This window comes from Monodon monoceros, unplaced genomic scaffold (genome assembly GCF_005190385.1).
Source record: "Monodon monoceros isolate NGI ecotype Baffin Bay Population unplaced genomic scaffold, NGI_Narwhal_1 Super_Scaffold_5, whole genome shotgun sequence".
In the NCBI taxonomy this organism is placed as follows: domain Eukaryota; kingdom Metazoa; phylum Chordata; class Mammalia; order Artiodactyla; family Monodontidae; genus Monodon; species Monodon monoceros.
The window spans coordinates 2,715,327-2,738,347 of NW_021703782.1; the positions used below are offsets into that span (position 1 = coordinate 2,715,327).

At 48.5% G+C, this 23,021-nt stretch overlaps 1 protein-coding gene across 1 annotated transcript in view; it reads right to left on the minus strand.

Moving 5' to 3' along the window:
* Positions 1–1,523: 1,523 nt before the first annotated feature.
* MFAP3L (microfibril associated protein 3 like) overlaps positions 1,524–23,021 on the minus strand; it is an 81,008-nt gene continuing 59,510 nt past the window's right edge. The window contains exon 5 of the mRNA XM_029201314.1: positions 1,524–1,572. The gene's annotated coding sequence lies outside the window, so the exon portion shown is untranslated. The remainder of the gene's footprint in view (positions 1,573–23,021) is intronic.

Below are 23,021 nucleotides of genomic sequence, written 5' to 3' on the forward strand. Positions count from 1 at the left end.
CTGGTCCTGAGGGGCAGTGGGTGCGATTCAGAGACCTGGTCCTGAGGGGCAGTGGGTGCGATTCAGAGACCTGGTAGAGGCCTTGCTCTGAGGCACCTGACACCTGCTCCCTGAACCCCGTGATGAAACAAAGGAGAGGTGGTGGGAGCTTTTAAAAGTCCTGCATCTCCTTTCCGCTATTTCCTGAGATTCCACGGAAAGAAGAGGCCTGCGCTGTAATCTTGTTCTGATGTAGGGGTAAAGATGGTAAACTGCACGAATTCTTAGGAGAAGGGCTTTACTTGTAGAAGCGGGATCCCCGCTTTGTGTGTGAGAGGCGACAGCCCACCTGGGCCTTGGAGAACGGGCAGCAGGTCGGTGTGAAGAGGTTAGAGCATCAGAGGCCAGAGGAAGGTATGACCGCGGGAGAGGGTGGTACGTGCGAAGAGGGGACCTCTTGTTTATTAGCACAGGCGGGCATTTTGTGGAAGTTATCATACTGCGTCACCCCAGAACGCCTGTGAGGTAAGCCAATCGGGGATCTACACTCCTTTCCAATGAAAAACAGAATAAAGGCTGGGAGAGGCTGGGTAGCTGTACCTGAGACAGGGGATGTGAACGCACGGGACCGCAGCGCCCTTCCCGCTCAGAGGTGCATGTATTCATTCCCACTGCCATTCTCACAAATCACCACACGCTTTACTGAAATAAACAACGCAAATTTCTTACCTCCGTTTTTCAGGTGGGAAGTCTGGGGGCCTTGCCTGGTTTTCAGCTCCGGGTCTCCCAAGGCCAAAATCAAGGCGGGGCGGGCAGGGCTCTGCCGGGAGCTCTGAGGAGACCTGCTTCCAGGCTCCTTCGTGGGCAGAATTCAGGTCCGGGTGTCCCTGTGACCGAGGTCCCTGCTTCCCGGCCGCTGCTGTCAGCCGAGGGTCACTCCCAGCCTCCGGGGTTGCCCGCTCTCCTCAGGCCCTGGGCCTCACCTTCCAGGCCCGCCCTTCTCACACTTCGCGGCTCTCCGCTCTCGCCTCCAGCTCAAGGACGTCCTCCGCTCTTAAAGGCGCATGTGCGTACTTTAGGCCCACCTGATAATCCCGGAGAATCTCCCTAATTAAAGGCTTGTTCCTCCAACCACAGCTGCAAAGTCCTGCTTGCCGTGGCACGTGACACGTACACAGGGCGGGGCTCAGACTGGGCACGCGGCGCGGGGGCGGGGCGGTCTGAGCTCCAGGGCGGGGTTCGGGTCTCGGCCCTCCTTTCAGAGGCGACGGGCGAGACCCGTTCGAGCCAAACAGCCACGAGGGAGGACAGGGTGGCGGAGGGCGCTGTGTCCTGGTCAGGGATCTGCTCCGAAGGGGTGACTCTGGCAGTCATGGGGGATGTGGGTTGGGCTGGTGAGAGATTCGAGCTGGGAGATGAGTTTGGAGGCTTTCGAACTACCCAAAGTGGGCGCCACGAAGCAGTGAAGAAGGGCTGGAAGCCCGTTTGCCCCAACTCCAGTTCTCCTGGAGTCAGCTGAGCTGCCAGTTTGGCTGAGATGTGAATCCCCTGTGTTTCCCTTCCTGGCCGCATGAGATACTCTGAGTGACGCCCCTGTGAAAACACCCAGTAAAGAAGGTAAAAAATTGATTAGAACTTAAACTGGCAAGAAGGCCGACTAATGAGTGGCCAGGTGCCCGAGAGGGGGGTGGACCCCCCGAAGCTGGCATTTGCGGACCTTCCGGAGCCCCCTGAGGGATCAAAGACCAGACAAAGACCAGGCCCTCGAAGGGCAGGGCTTCTCAAAAGAGACACTGACCACCGGCACAGGCTAGGACCTGAAAAGGCACAAGGGTGCCAGTAATAAACCTGCCCCATCTCCCCCACTCCCCGCAAGGGGAACTTGCTCGTTTTCTGCTACTGAGTAGAGAGAACCCAGAAACAGACTCGAGAATAAATAGACACGATACACAAAAGAGGTGGCTTTTCAGATCACTGGGGAAAGAACAGACTTTTCAATAAATGGTCTTAGGACAACTGGGCATTCGTGTTCAAAGAGCGCCATTGGACCCCTACCTAAATCTCTCACACTAATCAAACTCCAGGAGAATGAAGGACTTAAATGTGAAAGTCAAAACCCCACAACTTTAGGAGACCGTGCTGGTTACCTTTGTGATCCTGGGGTAAGGAATAACTTCTTAAACAGAACCCAAAAGCACAAACAAAAGGGTGACAGCGATAAGTCTGACCACATTAAGATTAAAAATTTATGTTCATCTAAGGACACCTAAGAGGGAAAAGGCAAACTGGAGACGGGGAGATATTTATAACATATATTATGGACAAAAGATTAGTATTCAGAATCTATAAAGAATTCCCACTGAGCCAAAATGAGAAAGATAAATAACTAGAAAGAGCAATGGTCAAAAGACATTTCGGAGAAGAGAAAACCTAAGTTGCCTGTAAACAAACGAGAAGAATGTTTAACTTGAGTTTTCAGGGAAATTAATCTTAAAAGTACAATGAGAGTTAACACAAAAGTTTGTACCTCAATACAATAGCAACTGAATTTGTAATAGCCCCAAACTGGACACAACCCAGATTCTCCTAAAACTGGTGAATGGTCAAAGAAACGGGTCCATCCAGACCTTGAACTGCTTCTTTTAGCCATAAAACGGATGACCTGTGACCCATGCAAGAACCAGAGTGGATCTCAGGGGTGTTGTGCTGAATGAAAAAAGCAAATCCCAAAGGGTTGCACATTGGATGATTCCATCTGCAGCCTTCTTGAAATGAGACGAATTGTAGAAATGGATAATAGACGCTCGGCTGTCAGGAGTGAGGGATGCGGTGGGAGATCGGTGGGTGTGGTTGTTTTTGGCAACACGGGATCCCTGTGATGGTGGGAGTGTTCTGGATCCTTTCTGTGGTGGTGGATACACAAAGCAACACATGATAAAACCGCACAGAACGAAGTGCACATACACACAGCCGAGAACAGGTGACCTCAGCGGCGTCAGTGGGTGTGTCTGTGCCCGTGTCCAGGCTGTGACACTGCACTGACGTTTTGCAGGTACTGCCACTGGGGGGACTGGGTGGTGGGCTTAGGGTGTCTGTGTTGTTTCTAACAGCTGCATATGAATCTACAATGATCACATTATAAAAAGTGTAATTAAAAAATAATGCAAGAACAGCATTTCATACCTACCAGAGTGAGAAAATGTAAGAAGTTGGACAAAAAGTGTGGGCAGGGCTGTGGGGCAGCGTGAACTTTCACCCTCGGGTGGGTCTGGACATCCATGTGTCTGGACCCTCTTGCTGTCCTCCAGGCAATAGCACGACAGTCAATGGAAGCTTATGCTGGGACCTGAACACCCACTCAAGCTCTAGGACCTGCTCTATTTTAGTGGGGCCGGTGCAAAAGAAAATGCAGAGCCCCTTACCCAGAAATGAAGAATGCCAGATGGAGACAGCAGAGCTTTGAGGCAGTGCAGGTCCTCGTAGGCAGTGGGCCCCTGTGTGACCACCCAGTTTCCATGCCACAAGCCGGCCTTCCCACCCGCACACCTTAGAGGAGCCCTGGGATGTGGGCCCCGGGATCCACACAGGGATGCTCGGGGGAGCACGGTTGGCAACAGCTCAGATGTGGGCGGGTGAGTTGGGGGCACAGACATGCCCTGAAAGGCCAAGGGATGAATCAGTTACCTGGGATGGGGTTCGGGACATGATACCACAAACACGGTGTCTCGGCCTATTGAATATTTTAAGCTACTAGAGTTTGAGAAAATGGCAGAAGCATGAGGGTCCCTCTGAGCTTCCCCCACCTCTCTCCCCTGAAGCAGGTCACAAAGCCCTCAGGTGAGAGGTGCCCTCTGCACACCCAGATGAAAAGAATGTCTGCATCTCCACACATGGAGGGAACCAAGAAGAGTCCAGACAAGCAGGCCTTGCTGACCGCCCTCCCCCCCAGTTACTACATCACTCATCCTCCCCGAGCCCCACCGTCCTCCACGACTGCGCACTCTGCACCACACCCAGCATCACGTGCTCAGGTCTGTTTCTTTGGGTCCTCGTGTCCTTCTGGAGGCGCCCATGTCACGTGAAATTTTTTTGTTTATTTATTTATTTTTGGCTGTGTTGGGTCTTTGTTGTGGTGTGCAGGCTTCTCACTGTGGTGGCTTCTCTTGTTGCGGAGCACGGGCTCTAGGCACGCAAGCTTCAGTAGTCGTGGCACATGGGCTCAGTAGTCGTGGTGCATGGGCTCAGTAGTTGTGGCTCACAGGCTCAGCAGTTGTGGCTCATGGGCTCAGTAGTTGTGCCTCACGGGCTCAGTAGTCTTGGCTTGTGGGCTCAGTAGGTGTGGCATGCAGGCTCAGTAGTTGTGGCACATGGGCTCAGTAGTTATGGTTCATGGGCTCAGTAGTTGTGGCTTGTGGGCTCAGTAGTGTGGCTTGCGGGCTCTAGAGCACAGGTTCAGTAGTTGTGGCGTTTGGGCTTAGTTGCTGTGTGGCATGTGGGATCTTCCCAGACCAGGGCTCGAACCCGTGTCCCCTGCATTGGCAGGTGGATTCTTCACCACTGCACCACCAAGGAAGTCCCATGTGAAACTTATATTAAATAAATCTGCATGCTTTTCTCCTACTAATCTCTCTTTGTCGGTGTAATTTTCAGACCCAGACAGGGGCCCTGAGACAGTGGAGGAAAACTCTTTTCTCCTCTATACCTTTAACCACATTGAAGCACCTAAGAAACAAAATACTGACTGAAAAAAAGTCCCTAAAGGAACTACACTGTTGGTGGGAATGTAAATTGATACAGCCACTATGGAGAACAGTAGGGAGGTTCCTTAAAAAACTTAAAACAGAACTACCATACGACCCAGCAATCCCACTCCTGGGCATATACCCTGAGAAAACCATAATTTAAAAAGAGTCATGTACTACAATGTTCATTGTAGCTCTATTTACAATAGCCAGGACATGGAAGCAACCTAAGTGTCCATCAACAGATGAATGGATAAAGAAGATGTGGTACCTATATACAATGGAATATTGCTCAGCCATAAAAAGAAACAAAATTGAGTTATTTGTAATGAGGTGGATGGACCTAGAGACTGTCATACTGAGTGAAGTGACTCAGACACAGAAAGACAAATAGATCATATGATATCACTTATAGGTGGAATCTAAAACAATGATACAAATTAACTTATTTACAAAAAAGAAACAGACTCACAGGCACAGAAAACAAACTTATGGTTACCAAAGGGGATAGCGGGGTGCGGGGGGGAATAAACTAGGAGTTGGGGATTAACATATACACACTACTCTATATAAAACAGATAAACAAGGACCCACTGTATAGCATATGGAACTATATTCAATATCAACCTATAATGGAAAAGAATCTGAAAAAGAATATATATATGTTTTATATATATATATATATAAAAGTTATGTATGTATAACTGAATCACTTTGTTGTACACCAGAAACTAACACAACATTGTAAATCAGCTATACTTCAATTAAAAAAAAGTCCCCAAAGAATACATACAACAAAGGCTACCTATAGCAAGTTAAGAAAGCCCTACAAAGCTGAACTATGTATATTGTTTAGAGAAACAAACACGTGGTAAAACTGTTAAGAAAAACGAGGGAATGATGGGGCAGAACCCAGGAGAGTGGTCCCTCTGGGGGGATCAAGTGGGCGGGGCTGGGGGGGATGGTGGGAGGGCCAGCAGGGCGAGGGTGTGTCCTTTATTATAAATGGGCCTATGGATAGATGGGTTTTGTTGGACCAGTATTTTTCATACATTACTCATACTTTGCATTTTTATTTATTCATTATTTAATAAGTTGAAAATTAATTTAGGCAAGTTGGCCCTAGTTTATGGGGGAAAACGAACAGTTCATTTATGGTAGGAAATTTCCAGACCTTTCTGCATTTCTACAAGCTTCTAGATGTCTCTTCTACTTTGATCAGGTAGCGGGGCTGCTGATTTACACGCGTCCACTGCTCAGATGTGCAAAGATGCGCAGTTCTTTTCCTGCCCCTCGTCCACCCGGACCCTCTGGGTGCTGCTGGGCGGTCGGGGGTCCTCTGTGTCTACAGATTTCAGTGGTCTTTTCCAGGCGACTCCTTCTCTTTGGGAAGCGTCAGTCTCTCAGCTGCCCCCTCCTGCCCCTAGTCCTCCGGGCGTGGCATCTGGGGTGTGGCGTGGGTCCACAGAGGGAGGCGTGTCTAGTCCGGCCCCTCTTGCTGTCCTCCTTAGCCCTCTGGTCTTGCCCGGCCCCAGGGCCGCCGGCTGCCATGAAGCTGGGGTGGGAGGATTTCTGGTTCCTCTTGGTGCATCAGCTGCTGGGGGTACCCCTGCCGACCCGGCCCCCAGGGTCCTGGAGCACAGCGGAGGCGGCTCTGGGTCTTAGCTGCATCTCCATCAAGCCTGAGAAGCCCCTTCAGCAGGTCCTCTTCGCCGGCACCACGGCAGCCCCCGGCTCAGGCCCAGTGCTCTGTCCTCGGTGCCCTTGCTCTCCCGGTGCACGAGGGCACCCTACCTCCTTGCACAGGAGCGGAGCTCTAAGTAGGTGGCCCTGCCTCATGCCGCGGCTGCCGCAGCCCGTGTGGCCTGGACCCGCCCCGTACGTCCCTCCTGGCTCCGGCTTCCTTGTCTCTGTGATGCTTCCCCTCAGGACCAGCAGTGGGAAGGGCAGCCCCTGATTTCCGACCCTCGTCTGTCTCCCCAGCCCCTGCTCCCCGGGCATCTGTCCAGGCAGAGGGCGGGCCTACCATCTCTGGTCTAGAGTGACATTTGTCCATCTCCTCCCTCCCTGGAAGGACCCAGAAGGTGTATTTCCCAGCACGCAGTCTTGAGCGTTTAAGGATTTCCAGGGGAACCTGTCCAAGAACACGTATGCCTGAGTTTCTAGCAAATAAGCCCATTTCAAGCTACTACTGAGAAGCTGTAGAGAAAGTCCATCCCACGTAGAAAGTGGGACAACCACCCAGATGCCTGGTTATCGCCTTCGATCTTTACGCGAGGCCTGTGGGGGAATGAGACCCCAGAACTTAGCATCGTAATGAGGAGTCCTTTTCCCTCCCGCAGGTGATGTGAACTTCACTTTACACCAAGAATCACAGCAAACTCCAGACAATTCGGAAGTTGAATGTAAGAAAATTAAAGGGTAGAGGAACTAGAAGAATAGAATTAGATATTTATCAACCATCTGGGGGAGTAAGGACAGAGTGAATTTAGAAGTGGTACAGATCACAAGGAAAATAATGGGCAGATTTGACTATGAAATTAATTTTTAAATGAAATTAAATTTCTATTTAATTAATATTTTAAAATTATAAATTTAAATTCACTTTAATTACAGAATTAAATTTTAGTTACAGTTTAATTAATAGTTGTTTAAATGTGAATCCAATTTTAATTAATTTAATTTTTAAATTAAACTTGCTTTAACCTAACTGGCTGTTGGTGAAATTGGTTGCAGTCAAATTGGATTTCGAGTGACTTGGTTTAGCAGAGGCTGGCCAGCTCCTCCTCTGGCGGCATGGCGGTGGGGACAGAGAGGAGAAGGATTTGAGTGACAAGGGAAAGTCAGGGCTGATGACTGGTTAGACAGGGCTGGCTGGTAGGTGCAGGCATCAAGGATGGATCTGAGGTTTTGAGCCCAGGTAGCCGGGAGGTAGTGGGACTAATGAACCCACATAGGGGCGGGGTGGCGGAGCAGGCATAGCTACTCAGCTAAAATCACTATTGGTCGCTGGTTCTCAGAATCACCTGGTGGGGGGTCATTAACATACCAATCGAGTGCTGGCCCATCCCCAGAGGCGCTGATTCAGTAGGTTTGGGCCGGGGCTTGAGAATTTGCAGTAAGGCTGAGGCTGCTGACCAGGGACCTCGCTTTGAGAATCACCCTCTGGTCTTTGGGGTAGAGGAAGTGGGTGGAACCCGGCAGCATCGTTACGGTGGCGCTGGAGCCCTGGAGAGAGGTCAGGGCCAGAGATGAGGATAAAAATTGTTACCATTTACTGCACCGCTTCCCACTGGCGTGCCAGCAGTGGCGTGAGGGCCTGAATAGTCATCAGCCCCTAGGGTGGGGCTGGGCAGGGGCTGGAGAGGCCAGAGCCCTGCGGCCAATTCTTTCTGACCTCAGTCACCTCCACTTACCCTGGCTTGCGTACAAATATTTTTTCTTACGTAAGCAGTGGAATGAAAAACTGTAAAGCATGGGAAAGCTCTGCTTTACCGAGTACTCATGCTGGGGCAGGCTAAAGTGATGTCCCCATGAGCAAGATGCTATTATTATCCAGATTGAAGACAGGAGAAAATGGAGGTTTAGAGGGGTTAAACCACTTTCATGGTTGGCGTGAATGTCACACGGTTGGTTAGGAACCGGCAGATGCAGGATTAAAGCCCTGTCTGGCCCATTTCCAGACTTGGAGACTCTAATCATTATGCCTCTTCCAGGATTTGGACATTATCTGTATGGAGGTGACATTTATTTTTATTTTTTAAATTTATTTTTATTTATTTTTGGCTGCGTTGGGTCTTCGTTGCTGCGCACCGGCTTTCTCTAGTTGTGGCAAGTGGGGGCTACTCTTCGTTGCGGTGCGCAGGCTTCTCATTGCGGTGGCTCCTCTTGTTCCAGAGCACAGGCTCTAGATGCGCGGGCTTCAGTAGTTGTGGCTTGTGGGCCCTAGAGTGCAGGTTCAGTAGTTGGGGCACATGGGCTTAGTTGCTCCGTGGCATGTGGGATCTTCCCAGACCAGGGCTCGAACCTGTGTCCCCTGCATTGGCAGGCGGACTCTTAACCACTGTGCCACCAGGGAAGCCCCACAGGTGACATTTAAAGCAATGAGATTGGAGGAAACCACCTAGAAGAGAGTTTATAGAGAATGTCCAAGCACATCACCTTGGGAACCTCCACATTCAGGGGATGAGGGGAAGAGGCTGAGCCCTAGGGGAGGCCATGGAAATGAAAGGAGATGGAAGCACCAAGAGCAGGAGTTTCAGTAGCGCCACATGCCTTGGAGCCGTCCAGAAAGAAAAAGACGAAGAGGAGGCCCCCGAATTTTCAGCTGAGGTCACTGTTGATCCTTAAAGGAACTGCTTCACCAGAGAAGTGAAGATTAGCATTGGGAGTGTTTCAGTTATCTGCTGCTAATTAACAAACAACCTTACAGCGTTTTAAAAATTAGCATCATCGTTGTGTTTCTGTAGGTTGACGAGGCCCCGCTCGCTGGTGGTTCTCCAGCTGCATGCTTGTGTCGGCTGGGGCCCTGAGAGGCTCGATGGGGCAGGAACTTTCCCACATGGCCCCTCTCACCCTGGAAGTTGGTGCTGGCTGCTGGCGGGCGCTCAGCTGGGGCTGGTGACCCAGGACCCTGGTTTTCCTCCCCATAGGTAGTTTCTCCACAAGACCTGGGCTTCTCATGGGGCAGCAGGATTCTGGGAAGATGGGTCCCAAGTACATAAAGTCAAAGCTGTACATCTCTTAAATCTCTGAAGTTACATAACATCATTTCAACAATATTGTGTTAGTAAAAGCAAGACACACGTCAGACCCAGATTCAAGGGGGTGGGGAAATACACTCCACCTCCCCTGGGGAGGAATGACCAAGATTTGAGGCCGTTTTAAACCACCCAGAGGGTGGGTGCTGGGAATGTGGGTTACTTACCTTTCAAGAGCTATTGCAATGAAGGGCGGTTGTTTCAGAGCCCAGAGGTTTTAGGGAAGGGCCTTTGTAGGGTACAGGTTACTCATCTCATGGAGAGCTGGTCACCAGCATTACCACGTATGTACAGCTTACAACAGTGACATTTGTCACCTCACAGTTTCTGTGGATCGAGAGTCCAGGCTCGGCCGAGCTGGGTGCTCTGCGTCACGGCCTCACAGAGCTGTGGTCAAAGTATCAGTTGGGGCTGCGGTCTCATCTGATGCTCCAGAGGGGCGGGGCGGGGGAGAGGATCTATTTCCAGGATTTTGTGGCTTTGAGCAGCTTTTGATTCCTTGTGGACTGTTGGACCAAGGAGCACAGTTTTTTGTTTTTTGTTTTTTGTTTTTGCGGTACACGGGCCTCTCACCGCTGTGGCCTCTCCCGTTGCGGAGCACAGGCTCCGGACGCGCAGGCTCAGCGGCCGTGGCTCACGGGCCCAGCTGCTCCGCGGCATGTGGGATCTTCCCGGACCGGGGCACGAACCCGTGTCCCCTGCATCGGCAGGCGGACTCTCAACCACAGCGCCACCAGGGAAGCCCCAGGAGCACAGTTTTGAAGGCCACTGGCTGGAGGCCACTGTGAGCTCCTTGCGGCCCGAGACTTCCCAATGTGGCGGCTCAAGGCCCGAAAGAGAGAGAGTGCTCCCAAGACAGGCACAATGTCCCTTAATCACATCCACACAATCACGTACATCCTGTCGCCTTTGCCGCATTCTAGTTGTTACAAAGCAAGTCACAGGTCACACCTGCACACAAGGTCCTGAACACCAGGAGGTGGGGATTCCAGGGACCGTCCCTGCCACAAAAGACTTGCATTTGCTTCTAGGCTGGAAGGCAGTGGCCAGTGTAGAGCGAAAATCCATCTTTAGAGACAGGCCAGGGGTGACTGGTGGACAGGGGCCAAGGTTCACGTAAGTTAGATTTGGAGAGGAGGACTTCTTTTCTTTTGAATATATAGGAAGGGGGAAGGAATTGGAGAAGATAAAAGAAGTTTTAAAGTGTAAAGGGGGACGTTTCCAAGAAAGCTCATGTGGTGGGCCTCCATCTTCCTGGTCAACAGGAGGTGAGGCTATTTACTGGGTCTGAGAGTTGAGTGGGGATTCATGTTTTGAGGAAAGGAGAAAGTATCTGAAACAGGTGCTGTGCTGAATGTCATCAAGGTTGATCAGAAGTGAGAAAAAGGAGAGAAAAGGATCTTGATCAGCACACAGAGTCAGTTTAGGTGAACACGCACTGATTTAGAACTGTCGGCCAACAGTGGTTGGGCCATTATTAAAACGGCTGCTTATGGGATTTAAGCCACCTCAGGAGGCAAATGAAGTCAAGAGCAAGTAGAAAATGGTAAGAACAGAGAGTAGAAAGGGCAAGAGATTCCCATGAAGGCAAGTAGTAGGTTCAATGACTAGGGGAATGATGTAAAGAGAATTTTGATTCTTAATTCTTAATCTCATTTGAATTTCCAGCGAAACGTGAAGTTCCCTCTCCGTGAAATACCCCCTCCCTTGGCTCCTGTAAGACACCCTCTCCTGCTTCCCTGAAGCCCTGATCTCTTCCTCCTCAGGGTTCCTCCTTAGGCCTGCCCCTCTTCCCTCCTCTCAGGGTCATTGCATCGCCTCCTGTGGATTTAATTACTCTCGAAAGGCTGCCAACTTCCCAAAGGTGTATTTCTAGCACAGATTTTCTCATTAGTTTCAGCCCAGGAGCCCACATGTCCCACAGGCACTAAAGCTGGACATTTCACACATGGAAAGCATCCTTTCTCTCCCTCCCCCTCCCCGATGTTTCCTATGTTGGGGAAGGGCACCCACACAGATGCTTTGCTCAACTAGGAAACCCAGTGTCATCCTTGACATGTCCTTTTCTTCAGCCCATCCCATCCCATCTGTAACACTGGACCACTTTTCTCCCTTCACTATGGCCACTCTCCCACCCCAGCTACCAACACATTTGGTCAGATCACCCCCTCAGGCTCCTGCACTGCCTCACTACTTCTAGTATCGATCCTCTACAATCTGTTTTCTTCCTTGTAGCCAAAGGGACCTTGCAAAATGCAAATCTCATTATGTCAATAGCCCCTACCCTGACATACACACACCATTTAAAATCCTTCACTGACTTCCTATGGCCCATAGAATAAATAATAAAGGATAAGATTTACCACGAACTTATTATTTGTGCTGGGCACAGGGATTCACATTACTTGTGTTACAGAACAAATCCCTTAGCAGGATAATTCAGTGCCTTCATTATCTGGTCCCAGTGTAACCCTCCAGCCTCCTTGTCTACACCTCCCTCTCCACCTGGCTCATCCCAACTCACCCTTTAGGAATCAGTTCACAGGCTGATAGCACCTCTAGGAAGCCTCCTGCATCCTGGCTTCAATCTCTGTTATGGGACATGAACCCAGCACCACCTTCTATAGTATTAACCTTCTTGTTCGTGTCCACCACTCCTCTGTCTTATTAGTTATCCTACCTGCAATATCTTTCAGGGGGCCTGGTTCATAGTCATTTCTCAATAGTTATTTGTTGAACCAATGAATGGATCTTGGAGTTAAGACAATTCCAAACATTGGGAGCTGTCAGGAGTGTTACCCTTGGGTACACTCACACTGGGGTGGGTGGTGACCTTGAGCGCCTTCCTGCAGACCCAACCCTGCTAAACCCTAGGAAGGGAGGAAACCCAGCAAGCGTATGCCCTTGTATGGATATACCACATTTTGTTTATCCATTAAGACAGTAAATTTTGGTATGCAGCCATAGAAACCTGGAGCACAACAGGGGTCAAAGATGGGAGGAATTAAGAGTGCTAATTTCTGTGTTCTAATGGTTGAACTGTAGTGCACTACAGTGCATTTTATCATGGTCTGATAGGCATGAGGTTTTGCACTAAAGCTATCATGTTCTTCCAGGAAAATCCTGTGGTACACAGTGTTACATTATTTTGCATACGTTTTTATTTTTATAACATGAATCCTACATTGAAATATGCCTATTTTAAGTAGATAAAATAAGAGTTAATTCAATGTATGACAAATTGTAATCGAGTATTGTATAAATATATTGATATATTTCCTGGCCTGTTACCTAAAATTGGATTTAGGCCCAAAGTCATAAGCGACGAGGATATTTATTAATACTCTTTTAAGGAAGAAAATAAATCTAACCAATATGCAGAGCATTTTCTAATTCAATGTGGAAAACTTGGATTCCCAATAGTTAATCACATATACACCTTGGGACTGTAATCGCCCTCAGAGAGGCCATCCCAGTCCTTCCGGTATAAAGGGGTCCTCTGCACCCTTTTGTTTCTTGAGAGCACCTGGACACACCAATTCTTACTTGTTCACGGTCTCACTCTGCCACTAGAATCTGTTCTAAGTTCTGTGTCTTTCCCACTCACCCCTATGTCCTAGAACCCAGCACCATGCCTGATCATGGCAGGAGTCCAGGACTCAAGACCCAAGGAGAACACGAAACAGTGAAGGTGGTTGTGTGCTCAGGACGAGTAGTTTGAGATGCAGAAGTTCCTTCAACATTGGCTTAGTATTTCAGCATTAAAATATCTTCAAAGTGAACTGCAATTATGGACGCACGTTCCAAAGGAAAGGCCTGCCATTCTGCTTCCTGCCAACGTTGGTCGGCTTGCAAACTCCAGTTCTCACCCGGGTAGCATCACTCAGAGAAGTGTGAGAAATCCAGTACCTTCCCGCATAGAATTCTGTGCCCTCACAGCCGAACGAGACTCAGCATCACCCCTTCCGGGAGCAGATGGAGCTTCTCATGTTTCTCAGTTGACGCCCAATCTCTCGCCTTCCTGCCCCCCTTTACCTACTTGTCTGCCACCATCACTTCAGCCCTGATGCATGACAGTAAAGCAGAGCTATTTTCAGAGTCCTATTTTAGCCTCAAAAATTAGTCCGAGGGCTTCCCCGGTGGCACAGTGGTTGAGAATCTGCCTGCTAATGCAGGGGACACGGGTTCCAGCCCTGGTCTGGGAGGATCCCACATGCCGCAGCGCAACTAGGCCCGTGAGCCACAACTACTGAGCCTGCGTGTCTGGAGCCTGTGCTCCGCAACGGGAGAGGCCACACAGTGAGAGGCCCGCACACTGCGATGAAGAGTGGCCCCCACTTGCCACAACTAGAGAAAGCCCTCGCACAGAAACGAAGACCCAACACAGCAAAAATAAATAAATAAACTCCTACCCCCAACATCTTCTTAAAAAAAAAAAAATTAGTCTGAGGGCTTCCCTGGTGGCGCAGTGGTCGAGAGTCCGCCTGCCGATGCAGGGGACGCAGGTTCGTGCCCCGGTCCGGGAAGATCCCACATGCCGCGGAGCGGCTGGGCCTGTGAGCCATGGCCACTGAGCCTGCATGTCCGGAACCTGTGCTCTGCAACGGGAGAGGCCACAGCAGTGATAGGCCCGCGTACCGCAAAAAAAAAAAAAAAAAAAAAAATTAGTTCGAGTTCCTACACAGCCCTAGCAGTACTGCAATTTAATAAACGACATCGATTACCACCTATGTTATGTGTCTCAGTACAACCACGGATTTCATACAGCAGTGTTGTGAGTTCATCTCCACGTCTATGATGAAATCTTGAGCCACTATTCCCCATAGTAGAGTGCAGGTGGCAGATGAAAGGTTCCACAACTGCTGGGCTAGAGGGCTCAGGTAGCCTGGTGAGTGGGCTGCCCCTGGTAGAAGGCCCTCAGCATGTGCTCTCATCCTGGCGTTCACCTTTCTAAACCCCAGAGAGCCAGAAAGCCAGAACCAGAATTTTCCCGACTCCCTTGCACCTAGGGTTCTGGATGTGAACACACTGCAGCGTGAGACCCACCGTGGAAGGTGAAGAGGAGCAGAGGTCCTCTCTGTGCTGCTGAGACGGCTGCCGCGCTGGGTCAGGGAGGCGCGGGGGCGTTACGGCTGGACTCAGGATCCCAGCGTGTAGCCCTCAGTCCAGTGAGGATGGGAGGGAGGCGTCCGTGCTGGCAGTGGAGGTGACAGCAGCATCAGCCTCTGGTCTCTGAATCTCACCTATGGAGGTAAGTCTGGTAGCAGCTCTCCAGCTACTCCTGCACTCGGCTGTGATTTTGGAGGTGCCCAGTATCCTGTATGAAATCCCATTCTGCTTGAAAACCTGGACTGCGGCTGTTAAAACCCCACTAAGGACTCAGTCAGGCTACTGAGCTGGACTCTACGTGGCTGCTTTGGGCTCTCCTTGGGGACATAGGAAGTTTTCCTTGACACATAATAAACATTTATTAAATGCACTGCTTGTCCGACATGAAAGAGCTTCATTGAAAGATTAACTAATATGTCCTACATTAAGCAACTTACAGTATTTTAAAACCTCTAAATACTCCAGTTTCTCAAAATATAAGTCACACATGGAGGATACAAGATGATGAAAACCTAGTTCTTTTTTTAAAAATAAATTTATTTTTTATTTATTTTAATTTTATTTTTGGCTGTGTTGGGTCTTTGTTGCTGCATGTGGGCTTTAGTTGTGGCGAGCAGGGGCTACACTTCGTTGTGGTGCACAGGCTTCTCATTGCAGTGGCTTCTCTTTTTTTAAAAAATTTAATTTTAATCTTTTATACAGCAGATTCTTATTAGTTATCCATTTTATAGATATTAGTGTGTATTTGTCAATCCCAATCTCCCAGTTCATCATACCTGCGGTGGCTTCTCTTGTTGTGGAACACGGGCTCTAAGAGTGTGGGCTTCAGTAGTTGTGGCATGTGGGCTCAGTAGTTGTGGCACATGGACTTAGTCACTCTGAGGCATGTGGGATCTTCCCGGACCAGGGATTGAACCCATGTTCCCTGCATTGGCAGGTGGATTCTTAACCACTGCACCACCAGAGAAGCCCGAAAACCTAGTTCTTAATGAGACTGGTGGTCTCCAGAGGTGGGGGGAGGTGAAATGGGTGGAGGGGGTCAAAAGGTACAAACTTCCAGTTATAAAGTAACTAAGTCCTGGGATGTAATGCACAGCACGGTGTCTACAGTTAATAAACTGTGCTGCATATTTGAAAGTTGCTGAGAGAGTACACCTTAAAAATTCTCATCACAAGAAACAAATTCTGTAACTGTGAGATGATGGATGTTAGCTACACTTAACTGCGGGCACCATTTCACGCTGTATATGAATTGCGAATCATTAGGCTGTACACCTGAAACTAACACAATGTTCTACCTGAATTATACCCGAATGTTCTACCTGTCAATTATACCTGAATTTTTAAAAATGTGGGGACTTCCCTGGTGGTCCAGTGGTTAAGAACCTGAGCTGCCAGTGCAGAGAAAGAAAAAAAAAAAAAAAAGCTTATTCAATAATAAAGCTGTTTAAAAAAAAATTGGTTTAAAAGAAAGTAAATAAAAAATGTGAAAAAAGCTTAGTTCTTACCCCAAGTGAGAGGGATACAAGGCATATGGCTCCTCACGTCATCTTAAAGCACCAAGAGACGACATCTGCAGTTACTTACATCTGTCCCTGGAAGAGGACCAGATATCCCCACCGCCGCAGACTTTGGACTTGACCATGTAATGTGCTTTGGTCAATGGCATGTGCAAGAACCAGTTGTGTATCACCTCCAAGCAGAAGGTGCAGAGTCACTGTGAGATTTCACCAGTCTGCCCAGGTCCCAGAATGGGAGAACACACAGTCTGCAATGTGACAAGAGTAAGACACCTTTACTGTAAGCCAGAGATTTGGGGGTTGTTTGCTACCGCACAGAAATAGATTAATACCCTAGAAGAGAAGAACTTCGCTTTACTGGCGGATTTTGAGTAAGTATTCTCAGAGCGGGTGCGATGTCAGGTTTCCTTCGAGGTGTAAGTAGGATTTCAGGGGACAGAGAAGGAAGCAGGCAGGGTGTATGTTTATATCCAAAGAGACAGATGTGGGAAAATGCAGGTGGATTGGGGAAGAGGGCGGAGAACAACGAGTAATCGGATAGATCTAGAATCTCTGGTGCGAATGGAGCGGAGTGGAAGATTCTTTCAACCACATTCAGAGGGACTTGAACATCACGGTCAGTGGTCAACACTTCTCAAAGTGGACAGGGAAGGCCATCTCTGGAGGAGGGAGCAGTCAGGAGATAGCCCGAGATTTAGGAACATTTACGGGCTAAAGGAAATGGGCCAAATCAGAGGTAATACCGGAAGATATAAGAGAGGAAAACTGGGATCAAAGACGGAGCCTTGGAAAGTTTTTCTGAAATCAGTAAAGAAAAACAACAAACTGATAATGAGAACTTTGGAGGCGGAGTGAGTTCACACCAGACAGCCCTGATCCCAGTGAAGGGGGTAGATTGTGGAAAGTGAGGGGTGGGAGTGGGTGGAATAGCCTTGTGGGGGGGAGGGGACGGCCATGGCCACAGAGGAGGGAACAGCTTCAGAGGCATCACGTAACTTGTCACCAGGATGGTGTAAAGTACATGGACCAGCAAGTACAGTACCTAGAAATCTTCCTGGCACACAGTTCACTGGTGCTCAGGAAATGCCTGACCCCTCTTTGGTTTTCCTTTATGTAATTTACCAGGTCCTTGAATATGGACGCTTTTCAGGCCGGAGCCCACAGGTCATTATGTCCTCTCTCCGAGGCCACCACTTTCCATCTGTGCTGTCGCAGGTGTCGCCCACGCCAGAAAACCCCACCGTGCACTCTTCATGGCTCACAGGCTGGCCTCGCCCCAGCAACCCCCTTCTCAGAGTCAGTGCTGTCAGTTTGGGGTAAATTTCATGCACAGTCTAATCTCAGCACTTTACAGGCTTGTTGACTCACGTGGCTTCTTGCAATTCTAGTCACAGGATTAGACACTGGAGAAGTGGCAAACTTGGTTTGCAAGTAGATGCTGCATCAAAGATGTACCTCAAATCCAACAAAATAAATGAAGCCAGCACGAATCTCCTGCTTGGCACTGAGCGGGGCTGGCAGGGATTCCTCCCGGGCACAGCACGGAGGAACAAGTGAACAGCGGCTCCCGACGCAGCACCGGGAGTTCTAAGCTGCAGAGTCGAACCAGTTCAGCTGCTAACCCGACAAAAACTTGGTGTGAATATACATGTATATGCTACGTTTCTGTGAGAGCACAGAACACGCGTCTATAAATAGTCAGCTGAAGCTGGCAGTGACAACAGAAGCTCTGTACTTTCTTGGCTTACTAAACTGCACAGAAAGACGGAACGCTGTGTGAGCCCTGCTACGGGAGGGGTGTGTACTCAGCCCACCGTGGAGGAGTCTGCTGAGAACGTGACGTCAGACGCCAGGGCCAGCTCTCGGCCGTGTTCTGGGCTAGTTCAGTGTGACGGCTTCAAGGAGGGCTTTGAGCTCAGGCAGGAAGGAGGAAGCGTTTCTCTAAGCTGGTCTAGGTTAGAGAAAAGCCCAGTAAATACCCAGGTGCTGGCAAGGCAGGGGTGGGGGGAGTCCAGGGGAACCAACACTCACAATGTGTGTGACGTTCACATGTGTCGCACGGATGCGCAGACACAGCTCTGCATCCGGTGCGTGCGCTTTTGAGAACTCAGAGTTTCAGGCACTGGGCAAAACCTTCCGGTGATTATAAATATAAGTTATATACAATAATTTGATTACAAATTAATGTAACATTTTTTGACGTCTGTACCCTCTAAGGAACAGTTTATTCAACATGCATCTTGAGTATCTCCCAAGTTCGAGGCACCGTGCTTGGTGCCAGGAACAGAAAGATGAGTAAAGCAGGGTTCCAGTCTTTGGGGAGCCTGCAGGGTTCCAGTCTTTGGGGAGCCTGCAATCCAGTGACGAGGATTCTGCAGGGCTGTTGAGTGTTGTAACATTGGAATATACAAAGCCTTTGGGACTCACAGAAAGTTGCTCCAGTCCCTTTTGCTGGATGATAATAAATTAGCCCGGGACTTAGTGGCATAAGGCAACCATCGTATTATTCTCACGGATTCGGTGGGTTAGGGATTTGGAGAGGCACGGAGCATGGAGGAGGGGGCTGCCTGTGTTCCACCGTGTCTGGGGCCCCACCTGGAAACGGGACGACCAGGTCTGCCCACCGGGTGTGTACACATGGCCTCTGCAAAGAGCTAGGCTTCCTCACAGCTCCAAGGGGATGAGTTCCAGCCAACAGGGTGGAAGCCACATTGTCTTTCAGGGCCCAGCCTCATAAGACACCAGTGTCTCTCCTGCCACAGACTCTGTTGGATGAAGCCTGCCCAGAAGCAAGAGGACGGACGTGGACCCAAACTCTCAGTGCGGGGAATGTCGAAGAATTCTGTGGCCATTTATAAAAACTGCTGTGGGGCTTCCCTGGTGGTGTAGTGGTTGAGAGTCCACCTGCCGATGCAGGGGACACGGGTTCGTGACCTGGTCCGGGAAGATCCCACATGCCGTGGAGCGGCTGGGCCCGTGAGCCATGGCCGCTGAGCCTGCGCGTCCGGAGCCTGTGCTCCACAACGGGAGAGGCCACAACAGTGAGAGGCCCGCGTACCGCAAAAACAAACAAAAAAAACTGCTGTGAAGAGAGCACCTTCCTAGCTGGGGAGTCAGGGAAGGCTTCACGGAAGAGGTGACGTTTGGGCTGCATCCTGAGGAGTGGAAGTTTGCCAGGAGAAGTGGCGAGGGTGTCAAGAACAGCATCCCAGGCTCACACACCCATGGGGACACAGAGGTAGGAGAAGGAGGAATCCAAGGGGGGGACCACGAACAGATCAAGCATCAGAGGAAAATCAGTCTCACTGCTCTCCCATTCTCTGGATACATCAAGCGTCGGAACTGCTAACTCAACTCAACCATTGCTCACTGATCTTTAAACCAGGTGCATCGCCTCGGGAAAGTGCCGTGGAGCAGGTGGGTTTAAAGTCAGGCTTGAAAGTGAAGGGACAGCTGTTCTTTAGCAAACACCTAGCACGTACTCCCTGTGGGCACCAAGGACAGGGCCGTTTCCACTCACTCGATCCTCACCACCACCCTACAAGGCGACTCCTGTTACTACCTCGCTGACAGATGGGGAAGCTGAGGTCCAGAGAGGTGGGGTTACCTGCTCAGCTGGCCAGGGGCACACCTAGGATTCAAAGCAGGTAGCCTGACCACAGAGTCTGGACACCTGACCCCTGCACGGGGCCACCCCTCAGACAGCTGGGGCAGAACAGAGGCTGAAACTGAAGGCCACCCTGGGAGACTGATCTGTGTGGAGACCAGAAGCCGTTTAGGGCCACCTGAAACGGCAAGGAATGTGATCTAAACTGTGCGCACACAGCTCACACAGCTGGTTCTGGGCTGATCCAGATAAGACAAGTGTTCTTCATTGTTCGCTAAAGCTCGCGTGCCTGGAGAGAGTACTTTCTGGTCCAGCACCTCTTCTGACCTCTCCAATGACGATGTAAGAGTCTAGACTCTGGAAGAAACCAGCAATGGGGCTACCCCACGGGGTCACGGGGCAGGGTCTCCCAGGCGAGGTCTTAACCTACATGGGATGTTTTAAGGCTAATCTAGAACAAGGCCAAGCATATTCTGTGGTTTGACTCGCAAAGATAAAATGCAATATATTACGGCAGTTTAATTTCCCCATCAACTCAGCACTGTTTTTACTGCCCTGAGCTGTGGTTGACCTAATGCTTTGCTGTGCTGTGTGGTGCCATTTAGATGCACATGCTGACGTCACGACAGACAGCATCGCATGGGCAGAAGGTCTGAATGAAAACACCACAATGTTATCATCCCTCAGGTACTTAGTATAGAACCTAAGATGCACAATGGTTAAGAAAGTGGTGGAGGTACACTGTGACCTCAGGAAAACGGTGGGAGCAGCTGGCAGCTCAATTCCGGGTTCCGGGGAAGCGCTTTTAAGTGGACATTGTGCTAATCTCATCATCTTCTATAAAAAATTTAGACCGTTTACTTTGTGATGACTTTACACGTTCACTGAGATATATTAGGAAGTGGTAGGAATAATAAAAACAACAAAAACCATAATATCAAGCCCTTGGCTCAAAAACGTCCTCCAAGCAGACTCATGCAAAAAGACCAGGGCAGGTGAAGTGGATCATTTTGAAATTGAAGGTAGTTTAAAGGATCAAATCAACAGTTCTAGAATTTGTGTACAGTCTAAAGGCATGACCTGGGAGGGAAGTCAGGCTTGTTTTGACAGGAGGTGTGTGATCACGAGGCTGGGACCAGAGCTGTGTGCCCTCAATCTCATGAATCACCTCTGGTGAGCTTCAGTGGACACACAAAATATGTAGTTTTGCTGCAGAGCAAAGGAAACCATAAACAAAATGAAAAGACACCTATACACTGGGAGAAAATATTTACAAATGATGAGAGCGACAAGGAATTAATTTGTAAAATACACAAACGGCTTATACACCTCAATATCAAAACAAACAAACAAACAACACAATCAAAAAATGGTCAGAAGGTCTAAATAGCCATTTCTCCAAAGAAGACATACAGATGGCCAAGAGGCACATGAAAAGATGCTCAACATCACTAATCATTAGAGAAATGCAAATCAAAACCACAATGAGGTATCACCTCACACTGGTCAGAGTGGCCACCATCAGAACATCTACAAACAATAAATGCTGGAGAGGGTGTGGAGAAAAGGGAACACGCTTGCACTGTTGGTGGGAATGTAAATTGGTGCAGCCACTATGGAGAACAGTATGGAGGTTCCTTAAAAACTAAAAATAGAGCTACCATATGATCCAAGAATCCCACTGCTGGGCATATATCCAGAGAAAACCCTAATTCAAAAAGATACATGCACCGCAAGGTTCACAGCAGCACTATTTACAATAGCCAAGGCATGGAAACAACCTAAATGTCCATTGACAGATGAACGGATAAAGAAGGTGTGGTACATATATACACAATGGAATATTACTCAGCCATAAAAAAGAACACAATAATGCCATCTGCTGCAACATGGATGAACCTAGAGATTATCATACTAAGGGAAGTAAGTCAGACAGAGAAAGACGAATATATGATATCACTTATATGTGGAATCTATAAAAAGAATACAAACGAATTATTTATAAAACAGAAACAGACTCACAGACTTGGAAAACAAACTTATGGTTACCAAAGGGGAAGGGGAGGGCGATAAATTGGGAATTTGGTTTAACAGATACACACTCCTATATATAAAATAGATAAACAACAAGGACCTATTGCATAGCACAAGGAACTGTTCAATATCTTGTAATAACCTGTAATGGAAAAGGATCTGTAAAAGAATAAATATATATAACTGAATCACTTTGCTGTACATTTGAAACATCGTAAATCAATTATACTTCAATAAAAAAAGTCTACACAATTATTCAGCCTTAAAAAGGAAGAAAATTCTGATACATTCTGCAACATGGATGAAACTTGAAGACATAGGCTAAGTGAAATAAACCAATCACAAAAGGAAAAAACAAAACAACATAAAAAAACCCAAAACACATATTTTTGGCGAGTTTTCTAAAAAGTGGTTAATTAAATAAATGACTCTAAAAACTATGCTTCCTGCATGGATGGAGGGATGGATGGATGGAGGGATGGATGGATGGATTTCACTAAATGCCTTTCTCTCTAGTGAAATGACCTGCGTGGTCCCCCACCTGACTTCCTGTCCCAAACTCCAGTGGCAGCAGAAACAGAGACATCAAAGCACCTAGTACTAGTTTGTCAACCAGACCAACAGCCAGAAAAGCAGTCTCCTTTTTCTCTTTCTTGAGCCCATTATACATGTTTTCTGGTGCAGAGTAAAAGTGAGCCAAGAATACCCATTTGTATGCCACAAGCCTTCTGCACAGACTAGACATTCACACGCACTGTAGCTGTCCCTTGGGGAAGCTATGAGAATATTCGTGGATTTCTAAGCTGTCATTTCAAAGACACATTTGTGGGAAAATGGCTCTACAAGTATTAAAGCATTCTTGCTTTTGTGGCATTAAGATGACATGAAAAGATGTCATATTCTCTTCTAGACTTGAATCTACTAAGTACTTATTTGGGTCTATTATAGACATTGAAAATTTTCTTTAGAAAGTCTTTCTTGCTGACAAAGCGAGGGTGTCATTAGCAATGGAATATCAAAACTTCCACTTAGATGGGCCTAAAGTCCACATAAGAGAGAGTACTGAGTGTTCCTTTTTATTTGTAAGTTATCTTGATAACAAGGGTTGAAGAGGGTGTATCTCATGCCCAGGGCATTTAAATCATTGCTGTTCCCCAGTATTTACTCTCCAAGGTTTTCATGCATATTAAAACTTGGCTAGTAACATGGTTATTCCATGCTGAAACCATACATGGGATGTTTAGAAAGAGAAGATTATTCAATAGGCTGA